General features: G+C 38.3%; 1 long non-coding RNA gene across 1 annotated transcript in view; it reads left to right on the forward strand.

The window, feature by feature from the left end:
* LOC106949344 (uncharacterized) overlaps positions 1–6,518 on the forward strand; it is a 20,769-nt gene that overhangs the window by 9,276 nt on the left and 4,975 nt on the right. The window contains exon 2 of the long non-coding RNA XR_001425356.1: positions 1,096–1,102. This is a non-coding gene — a long non-coding RNA (uncharacterized LOC106949344). The remainder of the gene's footprint in view (positions 1–1,095; positions 1,103–6,518) is intronic.

The raw sequence follows: 6,518 nt of genomic DNA on the forward strand, positions 1-6,518 counted from the left end.
ATAAAAATGTTTTTTTAACATCTTTGTAAAACTAATATGAGAGTTTATGTAGTTTTACAAAGATGTAAATCTACATATTAGTAGTTTTACATATTCAATGAGACAGTACTGACTGTACTGTCAGTTAATGAGACAACAATGACAGTAAATCTGTAAAAAAAGTAAAATAAATTGAGCTCCTCTGTCTCCTTCTACTGAGATCTACAGAAGTGCATCGTTCTGGATAGAAACAACCAATCAGATCTGGTAGGGAAGAATCAGCACTGTAAATCATGCTTGTGTATGTGCTGCAGCTCTGCTAATGGTGGCAGAACAACTTATCGTTACAGGAAAACTGGTAATCTGTCCTCATTTTTCACTATACTTTGCATTTACAGGAGGCTCCGCTGTGAGGAAGGAGGTGTAGCGTAAAAGAGAGGCTGTGAGCAACATGAGGAAATCGCATTTTTATACCACGACACATTCCAAATCCACTTGTTTTACATGTGGATTTTTTTATGTGACAAATATCAACTCGTATGTGATTTTCACATGTGAAGCTAATGTTTTTTTTTTGTTTTTTTTTTGTTTTTTTTTTCCCATTTTATTGAATTTAGAAACATTTGCGACATTCAAATATGGACTGAAAAAATGTGTTTCATACGTCTCTGTGGTCAGTTACACACAACAAGCTTAACAGAGGCCTAAGGTCTGGAGCGGTCTTAAGAGGGATCGTCTCATTCCTCTGTGTGAATTTTGGAAAAATACACTGAATGTGTGTGAAAACATGGATATGCCACCTTTTGCCATCGTACATCAACCATGACAGCTGCAAAAAAAAATTTAAAAAAATTACGTAGCCTGTTTTGAGAGCTTCTCTTCCATCAGTGCGGAGCAAGCAGGGCAGACAGCTCTCTGCTTTTATGTGTTCTTAGAATGTCAACACTACAAACCCCCTCTTGTGTCGAGTTTTGACTGAATGTCATCAGATGAGCTTCCTCAATCCCTTTAAGGAAGATCAATATGACAGATGCGTCTCTGTCAGAGCAGGGGATATTGAATTGTGCAGGTGAACAGTACAGTGGGATCACGTTCATGGGAAAGAAAAAGCACAAGTGACAAAGTAAGAGGACAGTAATCGCACCCGAGTGCTTAAAAGCTAGTCACATAGATGGATGTAAAAGTACACCACACATCAAAATAGCATGATAAAGCAGAGGTTCTGTGAGCTATGTCTCTATTAACAACAGGGAACAAATTGCAGACTGCCGGCAAGGAAAATTACAGCCTCCGTCTCACGCCTGCATTACCAGGAGCATTGTTTTCTGAATAAACACGACGCAAACTTTACCAAGGTTTTTAAAACACCAACTCAATTTGCAAATCCTTTCCACAACAGGAGGAAGATATGTTGCAAGGATTGACATATATGAGTGGAACATGTCGTCGTGCTATTTAAAGCAAGCTCCACACCAACACCCAGTGGTGAGAAGTCCAGCTAAAAGCCACTATCATGGCAAATCAGTCAGTCCAGGAGGGAGAACGGAGGACGCAGCCGAGCGAGAACCGAGTGCAACAAAACATAACCTCGATGGCACAATGGAGTAAATCCCAGATCATTGTGGGGCGTGAAGCGTCTTCTTTTGCTTCCCTCGGCACAGCGGCACAAGTCACACCTGCTTGGAAGGTTGATTTTGAATCTGACACGCGCTGCACTCAAACAACTTGTTGTTTCTGGGGACATTACCCAGTTCGTTGCAACACTGCAAACGTAAGTTGAGTCAGATTTTGGATTTGCTTGTTCAAATAACGTTTTGCATCCAACTTGTAGCATGAGTGTTTAGGAGAGTGACGAGTTCTGTCATGTTACAACCACAGCGTTCTGCGTTTTAATGTGTTTTAACAGCAGAGTCTTCTGAAGAATGCCTTTTTTGAGAGAATTTTTAATTATTTTATTAATCTTTTTTTTTAACCTGTGGTCTTGCAATTTTGCAATTTAGTTTTGCAATTTTGGCCCATTCCAACTGACAGAACTGGTATAGCAATTGACCTCAGGTCTGCCCACTAAGACGAAACTGAGAGGAGGGCTTTTAGTTGGCCGAAAATATGGATTGTGTCTTTTTTTTTTATAACTTATGTCTTCTTATTTGATTATGTATCTGATTTTATCTGCTTGTGCTTTCCTGCAATCAATTTTTATAATGATGTCATCAGCTTATCATCATATTAGGCATTTCACTTGACAGATTTTTATTAAATCTTCAACATGTCCAGATTGCTATTTGAACAGATCTCCTGCTGTCCCCTGACCAAGCTGATCTTCAACATGTTGGACAGCCAGTCGGACGTCCTGTTTACCTCAGCAGACATTCAGGGGGCAAATGGGAGTTGCTTTAAGGAGACTTGACGGAAGTTGAGGGGAACCACCTCCATCACTATTTCCCAGGAGCGCCGCAGCTTTTAGCTGGACATCTTACACTACTGCTTTGTAAGACGTCCGATACACTTCTGCGCTCCATTACTGAACTTTGAATGCTAAAATATACACAACGTGGCCTCTGGTGAGTTGGTTAAGCTTTTAGCTTCAAACCAACTATGTCTGATCCTAATATTGGTGCTTATCTACTTTAAAGGGAAGGGATGACTTTAAGAAACAACCTCATGACCGCGCTGAAAGTTTAAACCTCTAGAGTTGCACTTTCTGAAAATTTCTGCACTACTCCTCCGGCTTGTCTGTCACATCCTCGTCAGCCTTCACTGACGCGATCCAGTTATTCCGCTGAAGTCTTAGGAAATCCAGGTTTGTCAGCAATGCTGTGCCAGCAGGTCTGCAGGATATTCAAACGATGCAATGCTGCGGCGAACAAAAGCTTGAAGGGTCAGTAGATGCCTCTGCTCCATTAACTGTGTGAATTTCCAGAGTCTCCACATAGATGAAAAATAACAACAAAAGCAATTAAGCACAACTTAGTGCAGAATCATGTCACTGGATTTAACTCGCTATTAACCCATAAAGAGTCTAAAAATGATAAATGCAACACATCTTAGGAAAATGTTTTAACCTCACAAAATACTGATGTACTTTTAATTCACACTGTATTAAGGCATGAAGTACTTTTCTATCCATCACTTTGACTCATTTGCACCGTTTTTGTATTTGTATTTTGTGACAGCAGCTTCTGTGTTTCTTGTCCTTTCAGCTCCTAGCTAGTCGAGGTAGACAGACAGCCGGTACTGAGTCGGGTTCCTCTGCAGGTTTCTTCCTGTTAAATTTGGATGGTTCCTCTCCACAGTCACCACATGCATACTTAGCCGAGTGATTACCAAGGCCGCTACCATGAGGCTGTCCATGACTGTTGAATTTTTCATTTATTCCTCATGGTGGAAAAATATCCCCTTCGGTTATGCATTTGGAAGAATAAAAAAAAAAAAAAAGACCTTCTGCTGCTTTTAAATGAATACATATTGTGGCTATAATTTAAAAGATATTCCCTCACAGTTAATTGTTAGTTGACAGAACACAAGTCACCGAGGTCAATTTTAGTCAGTTTGGCCGTCTGAAATGAACATGAAAAAACAAAAATGGAATGTGACTGTGAGGTCCAATGTGTACAACTCTGCTTTCATTTAAAGTATGTACAAACGTTCATTTGAAAGAAAGTTTTTCTTCTTTTGCTCTGCAGAGATATTCTAATATCAGTAAGTTTGAATATATTAAAACCGAAGGGGGAGAGAAAAAAAAATAAAACATAAAAGCTTTTTGAAGAAATAACCCCAAACCCAGGTAGGAGTGAGATAATATGAACATCATGTTTTCATAATCAAATTCCCCCCTGCTGTTTGAGTTTCTGCTCATGCACACGTTCACAGCTAGCTGTTAAAGCCTTAGAACCAGATTTAATGTTGTAAATGCATCAAATGCCCCCCACCGAGCATAATCTTTGTTATATTTTGAATTTCATACCTTCTCGGATATACTCGGTTACCGTTCGTACATTGAAAGAAGTCTTCAATATTCAGGTACAGAATAATTCCAAATGTTGCTCTTGCAATATCCATAGGGGTTGTTGACAAACATGAAAGGGAGCCGCATGTTTTTTATTTTCCTCAGGAAACTCCATTCCTGTCCCACAGTGAAGAGCTGAGAAAAGCATCAAAGAAAGTGGGCAAAGGGAAATTGGTTATAATGTTGCATTACACTGAGGTAAAATGGTTCATCGTGACTTAGAGAGCAATCAGGGCAGGATAAAATTTGGAGAATGTCGAATCTTTTGGCTTAAACCAAGACAAATCTGATCCCCTTGTAGATTTTGCACCTCTAAACAATTTTGATCTTTTCAGTGTATTGTGTTTTTCCTGCTTTTATTATTAGCTGTGGTTTCAAATATGTTTTTGTACCTGTAGTTTTAAACAGGCTTGCAAATTACTCTATAGACCACATGTGTCAAACTCGAGGCCCGCGGGCCACATGTGGCCGTTATCCGTTATCTTGACCGACAACATANGGTGCAGCCTCCACCTTCTTCCTGCCACACATAGAAACACTTTGTTTGTGAACTTTTGCATTTAATGTAAACCTGAACAGAACAGAAAGAAATCAATATTTTGCATTGTTCTGAATCATGAATACTGCAATAATTTCCTGTCTTCTTATTATTAGATCATCTCTAAATTCATTATTCTTACATATTAACTCATTATATTAATCTGGCTTTTTAATCATATCTGTAAATTTCTAATTAATAAATAATTAAAATTTGTTAATGTAGAGGGAAACTAAAAGTTTTCTTCTACTTTCAGTTTTATTTGCAGTGAGCTTTCCTTGGAGTAAAATGTTGTGAGTGATCTCCACTACAACACCAGTGAGAGAAGCGTCAGTGCAGACAGAGGCGTTCATGCCCATATGGTTTTGTGATGTTCTGTGTGTGAGCTGCATAAACTCTAGAGGGGTGAACGAAGCATTTCGAAGGGAGAGTTTGGAGACTCCTTTTTAATCTGATTCTTAAATACCCCCTCACTCCATCTAATTTGCCACACAAATAGTTACAAGGTGTTTGATAAGATTGTCCAAAAGAGCTCACAAAACCTGCAGTACACTTCTGACATTGACATTTTATCTGCTTTTTGCAGCTTTTTCCCCCCACTCTATTTTCAGACGTCTTGCTTCTTTTGTGTGGATCATTCTTTCAAATGTAGAACTTTTGTACAAATTTTCTAAATGCCAGGTCATGGCGAAAAATATTTAATCTCTGATATGCATAATTAAGTTTTTCTTGGAATTCTGGGAAAATATCAAACCAAAGAAACAAACTATTGTTGCAGCTTTGTCATCAGGAGAAGCCGAGAGTAGAGCAACTGCTCCTCGACAAGCAAATGAGTCAGTAGATTCTCCTCATTGCTGTGTAATAGTAGAATTACTGTAGGTATAATTACCTATTATTAAGTGAGAAGTGTACTTGTTAATAAAGTCAATAAATTTAATCAAAATTTACAGGGCAACAACTGATTTCCAAGGACTAATTGCCAAACAGTTCCCTGTCAGGTTTTGTTTTCTGAACACCTGTTTGTTGAGGTGTGAGATAAACGGTTTCTTGTAATGATAAGTTGTTTCTGCACCATTAGCACATGTAGCAGTGAGTGAATGAGGCTAATTGAGTGTCCTACTAGTTCTGATTGGTTGTTTTGGTCAGAACAGTGCATTACTTTAACCAGTAATAGTAATTCAGGAAGGAGATGGAGGAGATTGATTATTTTCACAGATTATCTGTCTCATAACAAACTGCTATGACATCATGAGACCTTTAACAAATATGGAGAAAACATATTTTTTATTAAAGTTAAAGCTTGAATAAAATGCAACTACATAGCATTTTTGAGAAGTCTGGATTGCTTCATGTACATTTTGCACATTGCTTTTGGCTGTTGCTCATGGGGAGAGGCATTTCAGTAATCTAATAGAAAAAATGTAAGCAACCTACTTGCATACTGGATGTGAACTGTTGGATGTTAAATTAATGAGCAGTAAATATTGTGCTAGTATCAGTATTGAACCAAAGAAAGCAAGGCAGATGCAAGCCTTTAAAATTGTGATGCTTTTTATGGGTCAAATAGACTCAAAAAATTGTAACAGCAGATGCGTGGGGGGCCCCAAACAAATTTTTTGTCATGGGGCCCATGATTCCTGGTGGCACCCCTGCATACATTATTCAGAATACAAAACATGGGTTTGATAGTTATATTTGTGTGGGTTCCAGCACATATTGGAGTAGAAGGAAATGAGAGGGCAGATAACATGGCAAAGAGGGCAATTCAGAATCCTATTAGCTTTACAGTTAAAACAAGTAAATCTGAAGGAAAAAAGTATTGTTAAAGAAAAACTGATGAAAGTATGGCAAAAAGGTGGGATGAAGGAAGAACAGGAAGATGGTTTTGTCAAATTCAGAAGATTGTAGGAGAAAGAAAATGGAAGAAGAAATAGAAAGGAGGAAAGAGTGGTAACAAGGTTAAGATTTGGACATACATACATACATACATACATA

This window comes from Poecilia latipinna, unplaced genomic scaffold (genome assembly GCF_001443285.1).
Source record: "Poecilia latipinna isolate Pla-1442-1.1 unplaced genomic scaffold, P_latipinna-1.0 Scaffold337, whole genome shotgun sequence".
NCBI classification, from domain to species: Eukaryota; Metazoa; Chordata; class Actinopteri; order Cyprinodontiformes; family Poeciliidae; genus Poecilia; species Poecilia latipinna.